We start from the raw sequence: 14,529 nt of genomic DNA on the forward strand, positions 1-14,529 counted from the left end.
TGTATTGATTCAGCAATCCGGCCCGCCAAGTACTTAATTTTCCTATATCCGGCCCGCCGACTCGAGAAGTTGCCCGCCCCTGGTATATGAGATACTCGAAAGGTTGAGTTGTATAATCTAGTTCCTGCAAAGCTGTCAAATTTGTTAATTTATTGCCATTTAACGCACAGTCTGGCGTGACCGCCAAACATGACATTTTCCCGGCAAATAGCAAGAAAATTACGCAATGCGGGAATAATTTCCAACGAAATGTCAAACAGCATAGCGATAACCTCCTCCCGAAAAAAAAACAATTCAAATACCACACCCCAAATCCCCTAGGTCGGCTGACTTGACCCAAAAAAAAATCACTCCCGCTGACTTTAACAAAGGCAATAGCATGGGAAAGATGACTGAGTAAAAATATAATTTTCAGCGCTCTCGCATGGGCGCTCGTGAAATGGGAAACTTTTTCAAATTTAAACGACAGAATCATCAATGCGATCCATTTACATATTGTTTGGGCATGGTCGTGCTTGGCGGGGATGGTTGAACTTCTTGCTTGCAAGCCATTGTTTTATAATGCAGCTAGCACATCATATAGCTCTTTGTATTGCAAATCAAAGAAGCATACTAGAAACAGTAGCCTATATAGAATGTTTTAAAATTACTCTTTTACATTTTAACGCTATTTTTGTTAAAAGTTGCAGGAAAATTGGCATGAAACATAGAGAAATTTTCAAAACGTCACACTATAAAATCCCTCCAAACAGCTTAAAACATCATCATAGTACATTGATTCTGAGTATCTATGAAGCTGTCGGAAGCTGCAAAAAAGTTGCAAAAGCTGCAAAAACTTGCCCTTATATTCAGATTCGAGTACATGTGTCGTTTTGTTCAGGTCCAACCGTACTATTTTATGGGATCCAAGAATACGATTTGCGGTCACACCACATCAGCCTTAATCCTTTTCATAACAAAGGCAACAAAGAAAAATATCAAGTCACCAATGAAAACACATCAACTTCCAAACCATAATAATCCGTAACCAATCACAGGCATGGCCGCTTTGATCGAGAACCCACAGATAATGTGAGGTTGTAGTCGAGATTTCCGCAAAACCACAACCGTTGGCAAATATTTACACAAATCAATGCGATTTGTCACCCCAAATTTGTTTTCCGAAAACCAAATTACGAAACCTTCATTGCGCAACAGCATCGCATAATTGATGAACGAATCGGTGAATTGCAGTACCATGGCTGAGTGTTAACAGCTAAACGCATTATTTTGTATTTATACTGAGCTGGTACAGCTAAAAATAGTACTTCGCGGCCACAACAGTCGGTATTTTTGTTCGATGGTCGGTAGAATACAATACATGAAAATAGGTTTATCCTCTCAGGGCATTCAAATGAACCTCAATTATACTGCACAGCTGGAATACAGATTGAAATTATCTATTGCAAACATCTATATCTTACCCAGCCGCGCCACTTCTCGCTAAACTTCGACTGCTATAGCATATAACTAAAGACGCCACTATCTATTATTTGGCATCATAGCCTCGATAGCCATATACCTATAGAAACATACTATGCTGCAGCGTGCGAGATCTGGTCCTACCTTAATTGCCGGTATCCGCTCTACGATAAGAAAATTGCGACGCGATCGATTAAAAGAGACTCCTGTCAAAATCGAGGGATTTGCTATTGATTAGAAATCGAAAGCGCGAAAGGATGCAAGAATCGCAGAATTTCTCTAATGTGCTCCCGCTATTAACAAGCTTGCTTTTTAAGCTGGGAATCATCCGTCTAATACCAATCAATGACAGCTCTCAACTGTAATCCTACTCAATATATAGCCCATTTTATGGCCCAGCTTCTACTACAGTGGTTCTTTACTAGCCTACCCGACGAACTCTTGCCTTAATCGGTAAGACCGCTGCGAACCCAAAATTTCACCTCGTCATGAAATCGAAAATCTACCTCATTATGTATCAAATGCATTATAACACTGATGCACAAAATGAACTATGTACATCGATAACATTAGTAAAAGAACACAACTATTAAAACAAAAATAAGTACTGCAAATGAGTTTGAATTCTGCTGTACCAGTTAATTGCGTGTCTTGCACTCCAGCTACCGTGGAATCCAAGAACCGTTTTCGTACTAAATGAGCGAATCAGTATTTTCTATGTAGAAAATCCTATGTATTCAGAATTTGAGCCCAAATTTCACCACGAGTTTGAACATGGAAGTTTAAAAAAACTTATTCATTTAATTCGTCATTTAGTACTAGATCGGACGAAATGAGGTTCATCGGGGTTTCATAGGAGTGTTTCGTCGGCACCCTTCGGATTCACTCCAAATGAAAGGGTGCTCAAAATTTATCAGCTTTTCACTGGGCGAAAATTAGATATGCGAAATTTAATATTTCAGCATCAAAACTGTTGAAGTCGAAGTATCATAAAAACAGAACTACTTCAGCAAGTATTACACGTAGATGCAACAAAAAATATCGGTACTGCAGAAAGAATTAGTACTTCGTTATTTATAACTTGCTTTTAGGGAGGGGATAAAGATATGCAGACTTAAGAATCCGCTGACGGAAAAAAATGTTATGATCAGGTGAATTTTAAAATACGATCTGTTTTAAATGTAACCCAATGTCGAAGTAGTCTTATGAAAGTATACGATCTGATCATTCTATAACCATGAACTCGGTGTCAACCCATGATAGCGGTCGCCAGAATATATCGAGATATCGGCCACTAACCAGGTCAGTAAATACGCATTATCGGCGCAAATATTTTCGCACTAATATGATTCGCATCCGCGATTCGTTACTCTTCGGAGTCCGCGATGTTCTTTTGATATTAGGCATGACCGAACATAAATCTGAATCCCAAGTCAATTCGATGTAGGAAGCGTGAAGATTAAATCGTTGTTCGCTCTATTCGCTACGGACAGAAAACGTAATTTCTAATTAATAATTCAGAATTCTGTGAGTAAGCCATCGGCTCGGTCAGTTTCACGGAGGGGAATGCCCGTGATTTGCCTCTATTGATGTGGGTCTATTGCTAGTGTATCGCTCATTCTATGGGAAAATAGAGTGGAATAACTGCTGCATATCAGTTGATATGTTGCGATGTGAGTATAGAAAAGTCCTAAATTAAAATCCATGAAAACTATTTCTAGCACCTATAATGTATGGGCGAATTACCTGTAGAATAATCTGAAAAAAGCAGTTTTCCTGCAATTACTTATGTGAAAGCTATTCATTGAGATTTTGCTCTGTCTAGACGTTACTAACATTTAACCGTAAATCGTCTTTTTACTCGTACTCTGACCAATGTATGAACTCGAAGCCAAGCTTTCAAATAACGTTACCTGTCAAAAGACAAAACAGAAGTAAAAATCGGGGATAAATCCCTCATTGTCCCCATGCTGCTGCGTGTATGACATATACGTATAGCTTATATAACATACATAATAAATGATGAGTGAATGACGCTATTGTTAATGATGAATGACGCTGTTAGCTATTATAGGCTTGCTCTCGAAAGACGCAACTCAAACGTAATTTAAAGGGATCGCAAAATTCTTTAGATATATTTACAAGGGATGGTGTGAACGTGAGGTTCACGTTCGCGTTCTGTGTGTGAACCTCAGAAATTTAGAGGTTCACGTTTACAAACGAACCTTGGTAAGTTCTGGACTGTGAACCTTCTTCATAGATTACCATTTTTCACGTCATTATAACATCTTTCGTTGAAATCCTTTGCATTTCAACTTCGCCCCATTCTATGCATTGCGCTGCCAGCATAAAAATAAACATCTCCAAACGGGCATGAACCCGCCAATCTCAAATACTTTACTTGCTTTGTTACAAAAGTTTGCTTGAAATATCCAGCTTTCCGTTTGTGAGTATCTAGTGACTCTCTGCTGTGAGTTTGACTCGCAATCACACAACATCGAGGGCGAAATACACTACATGTAGCAGGTATAGGTATTTGGCGAATGATGCTTATTAAACCAGTCAATGGAATTGATGTCGTTGTCTAATGTAAAAATCTAGCAGACGTATCGGGTCAATCTTGATTTCATATGTTTATTGTATCATAAAAAAATCCGTTCGATTGGGGTGTTGGCTACTGTGGTATAAATGTTTAATGGGGTAATATCGGTAGCAAGTACAGAAACCCGTTTTACACTCCGCTCAATATCAAGCAATAGCAATACTCATACGCCGAATACATTGTACGGTCTGGCCTAGATCGTTGATGCGTATATTTCCTCGCAAGTCCTGGTCGAAATTGTTGGCAAAGCGACGAAAGATATTGATTTCATGGGACTATTATATCGTTTGATTGCCCTTGATACATTTGGCGTCGTTGGCACTATGTGATTAATAATATAAGCTATCACTTCACTGAAATGGAGGGCTGGAATCAGCAATATGACGTCACGTGACGTCATGACGTTCACGTTCGCGTTCACACAGAACCTTTCAAAAAGGTTCGCGTTCACGCGAACCTGAACCTTTCAGAGGTTCACACCATCCCTAATATCTACGCTTTCACCCTTTAGTAGAACACCTTCGTGTTTAATTGCTCAATTCACTGTACACAAATATTACATTTCGCAATAGAAGTTATTGCACGACTGTTGTTATATAGTAGTATATCGCGTGACTGAATACCAGTTACCTTACAGTTACATGCGTCACGTAATTTCCTAACGAAAGAAATCTGCAACAATCCAACGACAATAGAAGTGTTACAATATTCGACGGATGTCTAAAAGCCATTTTGTAATGAAGTATATTCGTCTCATACTCACTGGCCCCCGGTCACTTGTGGGACGGATATATATATTGTAAGGTATATACAAATATAGCTAAGTCATTGACTAATTCTGCTATTTAATCCGTAAACTTTGGATTTATTTAACAAGACATATTTAAACTGCATCAAACAGTCGTGCTGACCAGTAGGACAATGTTACTTTGCGCCAGTGTAGCATAAATGGGTCCGACCGAGATTGGCTTGAAAAGTCTTCCATAGTGTTCGAGGTTTATTTAGGATGCTGATCACCATCCGATTATCCGCCTAAGCGGTGCCCATAACGAACATAGGTGTTAACAGTTATCAAGTCAGGAGTAATCAATAAGATCAGCCTAGTGTAAAATTAGCTTTGATGTCAAGGAACCATGAGCATGAAAACAACAACTGGTGTTGAAATGCCTAGCTAGGCCTAACACCCATTTCTCAGGTTATCAAACACCAATGTGCTGCTTATAGGGCTGTGAAAATCGAATAGCCTACCTGAGCGATTTATTCGAGTCGAGTATTCGACTCAGAGATGGAAGTCGGGCCGGGCTTTTCGGGTTCGGGCCGGGTTCGGGCCGGGCTCGGGCCGGGTTCGGGCCCAAAGTTATAAAAATTATCGGGATTGAATCGGGCCGAATAGTCACTACGAAAAGCATTTGATTTGCAATTTTGTTCGAAAGTGGCACAACTACATATAAGTTACACCAATACCGTATCACGTATAAGTATGGCAATATCTGTGAATAAATTTTATACGAAGTACGAACCCAGATAAACTTCATTATAAGACGGCCCGAAGACTATGATTGAATAATGAAACAATGTCAGCTAAATAGTAAACAAGTGTCCCAAATACGCCAGACATTGATCATTGTTCAGGCCACATTGTGACGAAAACATGACTTACGGATGGATGGATTACCATGCTGGAGCCTGGATTACTACCAGTTTAGTTTTTTAATTTCGATGAGGCATGCTGAACTGAACAGCCAGAAGCAGGTGATGAGACGACGGCTTCCGTTGTTGCACAGCAGAATTGATCGATAGATGTGTTACGGCGGTGTTAATATTTGTTAAAGAAAGCTTTTAGATGCGCCATAGTGATTTTGTCGTCCATGGTGAATTGCTTTAGGTCTATACGGAAACTAACTTATATTGTATTAGGCTATGTGACAGCGGTAGTATTGTTATATAGCAGTGTTGGGATCAAGTCACTTCCTTCGAGTCACGAGTCATTTCGAGTCATTGCGCATTTTGACTCGAGTCAAGTCAAGTCAATCGATTTTCAAAGGTGACTCGAGTCAAGTCGAGTCAAGTCAAGTCAAGTCACGAGTCAAGTCACAATTCAAGTCAAGTTGCCATTTCGAAGTATGAGGCATGATTGCATCATTGCATTTTGCTAGCTGTCTGAAATACATATTGAGTGGTCCCTGATTCTGAACCGCTAAACGAATATAGAGTTGAATATACACGCAAGCAGGCGCTGTATCGCTCACATATACGTATAACTGGTAAACTACGTTGATAGTCACCAGCCAAAATAGAGAATAGAGAATTGATTGAGAACGAATTGATAAGATGCAATACATTACCCATTTACAAATTGAGAGACGAACCCGACTGTATCCAGTAACTGTTGAGGCTATTGAAATAATCAATTCTTCGTATAACGTGTGAATGCAACGCCCTTTGTATGGATGACAGTTGACTTGTATTTTGAACACACTATTTTTTCTCATCTTGGCCAATTTCATTCCTTTATTGCTTTAATTTAATTTAATATTGAACCATTTAATACAGTCCACATTTTGCAAAAAGGATGGTGGAACTAAGTTAACAGTGGGGCTGTTTTCAGCGTATTCTCATTCAGACATATTAAGTTCTCTTGCCATATGCAAGATTGCTATCGAAAGAAAACAAAGTGAGAGCATTGAAAGCGTTGAAAAGCTCGAAATTTGAATCGTATATCAGCTTATTTGCTCGCAACAGTTGAAAATTGCTATTTGAACTAGGTTTCGGGCCGAAACGGGCTCAAAACTTTACCGTCGGGTTCGGGCCGGGTTCGGGCTGAACTTGTCGGGTTCGGGCCGGGTTCGGGTCCGGCTCACCCGGCCCGCTTCCATCCCTGATTCGACTATCAATCAATATGGATTTTAACAGTATGGAGTATGTGGAAAATGCAAATAGGTACCGTTTACTCTAAGAATGTATCACCACTTCTACGACTCATTGAGGATAATTTAATATTTTTCGAACATACCTCTCTCAGTGTACTTTGTGACAGTGCTGTGGATTTTACACGCATTCATAGATTTGTCATTCCCACAAACATACGTAGCTTTTCGCTATATTATTCGTGTGCCGCACCCGCGATACGACCAATCTAGGTTTAAAATCCTTCCGCAATGGAAATTACTGTAACAATTGTAATTTTCGTTGATAAATTAACTCTTAGTGACGAGGAGTATAGTTTTGTACATAAAAACAAAATCATCTCTCACAACTCGACTGGAATCATTAAAAGTATTACTCGACGCAGATTCGGGTTCTCGAATCATTGTGGTCACTGCCCAGTCCTAGTGCTGATTTCAATGTGAGCGAAAATTTAACCACTCCCTTCAGACCTTTCCACGTGACACACCGATATCTACCCTGATCCGAATGAATTCATCTCGACCTCCTGATGAAAGCTTAGGTAGAGTATCAGATCATGCCCGACCAATGAATAGAAAACGTACACTTGTAGCCAAGAAAATATGTATCACACAGCTATATACCAAATAGTAGACTATATATATCGATTGCAGCCAGCGCTTCGCGTGATCAAGCCTCTCCGACTACAATCCCCGCATTATTTCGCTCTAAGCGCATTAGACATTTCTCTCTTGCCTGGTAATTGACTGCGTCTAGATGGATGGAATTCGAGATTTCCAACAGATATTGCGATTGCAGTCCCGGGGGATCGCGGATAGATGGGGAAATTAGTTTTTTCTTGCCTTCGCCGCGCGTCTAATTAGAAAAAGAACAATCTCACGACTGCTGATCTGTTGAGTGACAGCAATGCAATTATCGGTGTTGTTCTCAATATCCTAGCTAGATTATTGGCGACGTGATCATAGTGTTTCTCCACCGACGCTTCCCACGGTTGACTTAGAGTCGATAAAATAAATCAATTGGGCGAATAACTTTATGTTACTACATCCGGGTAGTTCGGAATACCATGCGTTATATACAGTCGACTGCGCTTAGTTCGAACACCGAATAACCCGGAGAACAGCTTTATTTCGCCAAAATGGTCGGTAGCGAAACTAAAGTGAAAAATTGTACGTAAAGAACCCCCTATTAATTCGGTGAATTATCCGCTAAATTCGGTCACACGGTCGCAATTCTTATCGTTAGTGTATGACACTGTAGCGACTTAAAATGCGAGCTCCTTTCGCTTCATGATTTGATTGTCTTGATTACCAATTTGTGGTTCTTCCCGTTTCCTTTTTCAATGTATCGTTTACATCTTGCTGTAGTTATGGTCGCAGTTACTAAGATCGCTCGCATTAAACGCAGCTCTCGCTTCAACACAATAAACAGTACTTGATTCGTTAACACGAGATGAGTGTCGTGACTATAATGAAACAAAGTCGTACTAGTCGTACTTACAGTCACTTCGATTGCGGTACAATTGCGCCCGTCTTGTAGAACAGAACGATTAGGAAAATTTTCAGCAGAACCTCTGCCGAAAAGGATCGAAAACTTCGGTATGTATATTTCGAATTTTCCATTGACTATTGGCTGTCTCCAAATATTACTGTCGCCAAAACTTTATAGGATTATATGCTATCATGAATTCGGAAAAATATTTAAGGCGCGACCAGATAACTGTGACGCGCTGACAACTTAAAAACTGGCGCCTACGAGCAGTGGTTTAAACTTATTCGCGAAAGGGCGTCTGGTGGGTCGCGCAATGAAATTTGGATGAAAAGTGGGTTGCGAACTGAAAAATTGGAAGAAATGATCTATATTGTATTCGGTGTGTAATACTGTAGTGTAGATATTTTGCGACTAGTCGAAAATTTGAGATTCGACGAAAGCTTGGAGATTAGCCTAAGTAATCGCCAGGTTAGTAAATGTTATGAACCACGGATCCTAACACTATCGAGCTACCTGCTGCTACTGCTATTTATGTATAGATCAGTGGTACTCAACCTGTGGTAGCCTACGTGTACCATTAGTGGTACGCGAGACTTTTTCGAGTGGTACGTGAAGAGTTCAGCGGCATTTAGTTGTATTTTGGCCTACAATTTGCCTCCCGTTGCATTAGTTAAGTCTAATGTAAATACTCAATGTAGGCCTAACAATTACTTCATCTGTGCAACGTTTACTGGTTGGTGTTATTATCGCAGCAGATTCACAACAAAGATTACCAAGTAACTGGTGGGATCGGCTAACTAGGCTACTAGGGCTTAACGAACTAATTCATTAATATAATAACCAGGATAAATTTTCCCATGTCGAAATGAACCCAGAATATATAAGTATGGATTCATCGCATTCGAAAGCCAAGGACAATGTTTTCCACAGTATGCGTATTTCGAATGAAACTTCTCGAACGTGTCCATGAAACTCCGCCTTTTAGGACGGCACATTGATTCGCAACACGCAAAATACTACAATCGAGATCCCTGCCTTGAAATGGAAGTATGAGCAATGAGCATGAGCATGGGTTCTCGCTCGGTCTCAATGTCCAGTAAGCTCAAGAACCCGAACTGTCTTGTTCAGTCTGGACATGATCTCGAATGTGCTGTGAGTAATGTTATACCCTGCAGGATATACAATTATACATACAATCATACAAGCTGATGCAGAAGAAACGGTTGCATCAATCACATTCAATCGTGTTTTGTTGCCATGCATCGGTGGCATTACATAGACATAACGCTGTAATACCTAATAAACACCGGTGAATTTGAGTAAAATAAATCATTCAGGATCCAGGTGCAACGTGTTATGCAGTGTAGTAAAAAACAAATCAAATATTTAGGTGGTACGCGGTCGGTAAAAGTTTGAGACGCACTGGTATAGATACTTAGATAGATGTATCGATAGACTGCCGTTGAGACTGCAGGCGCAACTCAGTGTCTTTTAGTGAGTGGTCTCTCAATCACATCGGTGACTATATCCTATGACCCAGCTACTAGTCAACACAAGCCATTCAAATGCCGGCCTCGATCCCGCAAGAGATGGTCAGGACTGCCACAGGCGAAAAAAGTCCGCTGAAAAAGTTTACTCAATTTTTAATGCTAAACCCACGATTCACTGTGGCAACTGCTGCACTGGAAACTTTGAATGATAAAGCACAAGTGTATGCTACACAGTAAGCGAAAATAATGTATTTCACCTATTTTGTATCACCAAAGTACCAAATTGTGCTTTCACACTCTTTAAATGGATGATAATGAGTAAAAAACAGCAATTCTTATGGACATATATCTCAGATGTGCAGCAGGTTCTGTTTTCGTGTACCCCCCAGGTAATCCCAAAAAGGTGGTAGATGCAAACACAATCTACTATACAGTATACACCCCCTGAGATACATCTCCATAAGTCTTGGTGTATTTCACTCATATTCACCCATTGGAATCGGTGTGAAAGCACAATTGATCCCGGAAAGTCGTTTTACCTGATTCACATCCAACGCTGTAGTGGAAACCTATTAAATACACCTATTTTCAACGCATGATAGATCCAAATAGGCCGAGTTCACAGGTTCCATGAGACCCCTTCGTCTATTTGTACCATTTTAACGATTATATCCTACCTGCGGGGTGGTAGTCTTGCTGGTTTCCATGAAATCCATTCATTCGCTTCGCCGTAGTTACTTGTTGTAGAGGTTAAGCGTTCAACGGTTACTTTACGCGTGCTCCGTCGGGCCATCGTTTTAACAAACCAATACGGAATAGTCGATTTATCATAGACTGCTATAGCACTGTTCCAAGATGAAGCGGGGAAATTAATAGATTCCAATATTCTGACCGTCAGAGACGAGCGTTATAATTATGACTGTTTTGAATGGAATCTCAAATTAAACCTTTGTGCTGGAGTAGCCTATGCAGAGGAGTTTAAATCACTCTCATATACCCGAGAACAACGTTACAATACCATGAAGCTCTTGCGGTGGTTAGGACTTTGGAAAATGCTCACTGAATCTTTTTTCGAGATGGTTTTGAGCCTCAACCGTGGCCGATGACACTGGCATGCAGTCGGAGGGGGGGGGGACAAGTGAGGACGCTCCTTGTCTCGTCAAGATAGATAAAAGAAAACTGTGAAAACCTTCAATGATCATTGGTCTATTTTTGAACATTTACGTCCGAAATAATACGTAGGTTGCATGTTTAATTGTAAAACATATAGCGTAAAAGGAGAGGTAAGGGTCTGACATGCGAATCCGGACCTGAAACATCGCAATTCTTCATAAACAGCTGAGAGTCTATGATGACTGGTATTGATCGAACGTTATTGTCTAACTCAGTGGTTCCCAACCTTTTTCGACTCATCGCCCCCTTTTCAAGCTCAACGCCGATCATCGCCCCCCAGATTTTGTGAACCGAACGGTATACAATCTGTAATCATCGATGGGTTGACTAAAAAACAGAAGGGTCAACCTTTTGGCTCGTTGTCGAATTTTACACTTTTGCAACTAAATTTCCATGTGTTGACTAAAAAAAAGGTCATTTCACCGATTTGACTCCAGCATAGCCATTTTAACGCGTCATCGCCCCCTATCGCCCCCATCGCTATTTTCGCTTCCTGTCTCCCCCTTTGTTCATTTTCGCCCCCTATCGCCCCGCTCGTCATTTTCTCCCCCTAGGCCGCGAAATCGCCCCCTGGTGGACGATATTGTCCACGTATGGAACCACTGGTCTAACTGATTCCGAAAATCGAGATAATAATGAAGTCAGGACCCGCTCAAGCCGTCAAGGCTCTTGTACAATGATAGCGCAGGTAATTAATACAAGTTGGGACACAAATTACTCTGATGCACTGATTGTTATCTAACACTTTGCCAAGGCTGTGAAAAAATGCGCTATAGGCGATATCGAATTTGCGAACCAACGGCGTTGTAATAATAATTGTGTTCTTGCGATGTCCATCCTGCAGTGCAGAGCAAATATATACTGGGTCTTGCTGATATAGCTGTCGCGTAATATACCTTCAAATGTGGATATCTATTACCTTCTCACGTAACCTGCATGTGGAGAGTTCTAATGAGATAAGGAGCAAGTTGGCCATTGAATGAGCTACCCTTTTCGGTTATATATATTTGCAAATATGACTCTAATCGGGTCTCGCGAACCATGAAACCCACCGCAAGTCACTCGCTGTGGTTATATATCACTGTAAATGCGCAAAAACTTGACGCGCCTTATTGCTTGAGATTTTTGTATTCCTTTCAATTATTTCAAGAACAAAGCGTTAAACATCCGGATATCTGCAGATTATGGTGGAAATATCGATTCGGTATTGCAGCAAAATCCTGCGATTTGTCTTCACGAGCAAACCCGTAGTTATACATACTTAACACTGGTATGTGCACTACAATTGCCTGAGTCATAATTGCTAAGGCGAAGTATAATTCTATTCAACTCGCTCCAGGGATATCTATGGATATCGCTGACCTCGCTCAACCGACTAGTTGTATTCACCAAATTTGTCATATATTGGCTCAATATGATTGCTAATATATTGTTATTGTCCATCGACCAAGTTTCAAATTGGTAGTAGTTGGAAATCGATCTGTATGATTACTTAGGTTTTACGGTTGAAATCACGAACAAGTTATCGAGAAGTCACCTGACACTTTATAACCAATTTAATACGTATTTCATATTCATGTGAATCGCGGCTTGACTACATGCTAGCACTCAGGACCCTAACAGCATTTCGTCAGCCCCCATCAAAATGTTGGTCTTGTGCCCCCCCCCCCCCCAAACCCAAGACCCCCGTCTACCTGTACCGTTCTATTGCTACTTTGTTGTACTGTTTAGTTAGCCGCCACGGTTCGCATAAAACGCGCAAAGCGCGAAAAATTTATATAATTCATGATTGAATCGGTCACATCATCACATCATTTGCTATCACTATGTTGAACAAGAAAAGTCACCCGGTACACTATATATGAGCTGTTGACAGTGTGATTTAGAAATGCAAATCAACATAACATTAGTATACTAGAATCGAGATTTCATTTACCCACTCTCTTGTTACAACGTCACGTGGCCATGTTTTGACTATCATTCGTAATATGACATGCAACAGACCCGGTGAAGTTGGATATCGGGATCTACATGATTTGTAACACCCACGTATATCATTGAAGTATAGGCGTGATGAAATCAAAGCCTATACAATCTCACAAGAATGAGCTAAAACTGCAATTCAATTCAGTTCATTTACTTGCTAAAAATTTCATCATTCCAATACACCTCAAGACTGCAATACAATGAAAGATAGGAAGTTGTCCAAACGACTTGGATTAGTCTTCGAAATCAAACACCCACCTGACATAGGCGATGTATAAATGAAGGCATGCAACTATGATCCGTTTTTGACATAGTAATGTTAATTGTCACACACTCTTCGCATTTACGTGTAAATAGCGCATATCTTCAAACTAGATTTCATACGCCCTGATTTGACGCTTTTAAACCCCAAAGAGTAACATGTACTCCTGGTTAAAAACGCCTTCCCCACCCCAAGGTGGGTGTCTCATCACACGACTACTCCGAGTTGTTTCAACACTCTCCTATCGTTTCATTATATCGCGCTCCTGTTGTGTTTAAGAATCGATAAAGATATCCATATATTACTGACTGGCTGACATTGCTCCGAACAAGAGCCCTCATGTGTCTCTTCGACACCTACAACACTAGTTAGCATCCAACTAACAAATTTGTGACACGATCATACTAACAAGACATTAAATTAAGTATGTAACGGCTGGACTCGTTGTACTCTCAGTACAGTAAATAGTCACATTCAATTCATTTTATTTTGTGACGCACGTAGTAGTTTACGAACGCTAATCTATCATTATATGATCCAGTCTTCTATAATGTTAGTGTCTCCCTTCTATGCGCGCATTAGATCAGTCGATTCTTATTTTTCACAAAAGTCATTGGAGTAATATGTGTCACAGTTTCGGATTTTGATTCACATGCCAGGAATAGAAGCTTTCTTTTTTTAGAATTTTGCGCAGCACGATCAGGGCAGGTCAGCTATTTTTAGCAAAGGTCCAGTTACAAAAGTTTAAAATTTGCTTAGTTCCGCTATAACTTTCATGAAATATTTACAGTCACACAAATGTTATATGGTATAACAATATACAGAATCCGGTATGGCGGTATTAGAGAAAACAATAAGTGGGATGTATTTATTGTTCCGTTAGTCACAGCTAATGGAAGAATTGGGATGTTTTATTTCGTGTTCGTTATTTGAGATTATGCTTATAAAGTGGTGAGAGAGAGTCTATTCTAATCAATCCTTGATAAAATTACTCGAATCATATGATTTATAAAGATTAAATCATATAAATTACTCGCAATTCGTAATGCAAATACCCTAAAAAAAGATAATCGGTTCTAACGGCGGTATTATAAAATCATAACGAATGCGTTTGCCTTCGGTTCCTTTTAATTCACTGCGTGTGCACTAGATCAGTG

The sequence above is a fragment of the Botryllus schlosseri genome, chromosome 13 (assembly GCF_051294905.1).
Source record: "Botryllus schlosseri isolate E-star chromosome 13, Bs_hap1, whole genome shotgun sequence".
Classification (NCBI taxonomy): domain Eukaryota; kingdom Metazoa; phylum Chordata; class Ascidiacea; order Stolidobranchia; family Styelidae; genus Botryllus; species Botryllus schlosseri.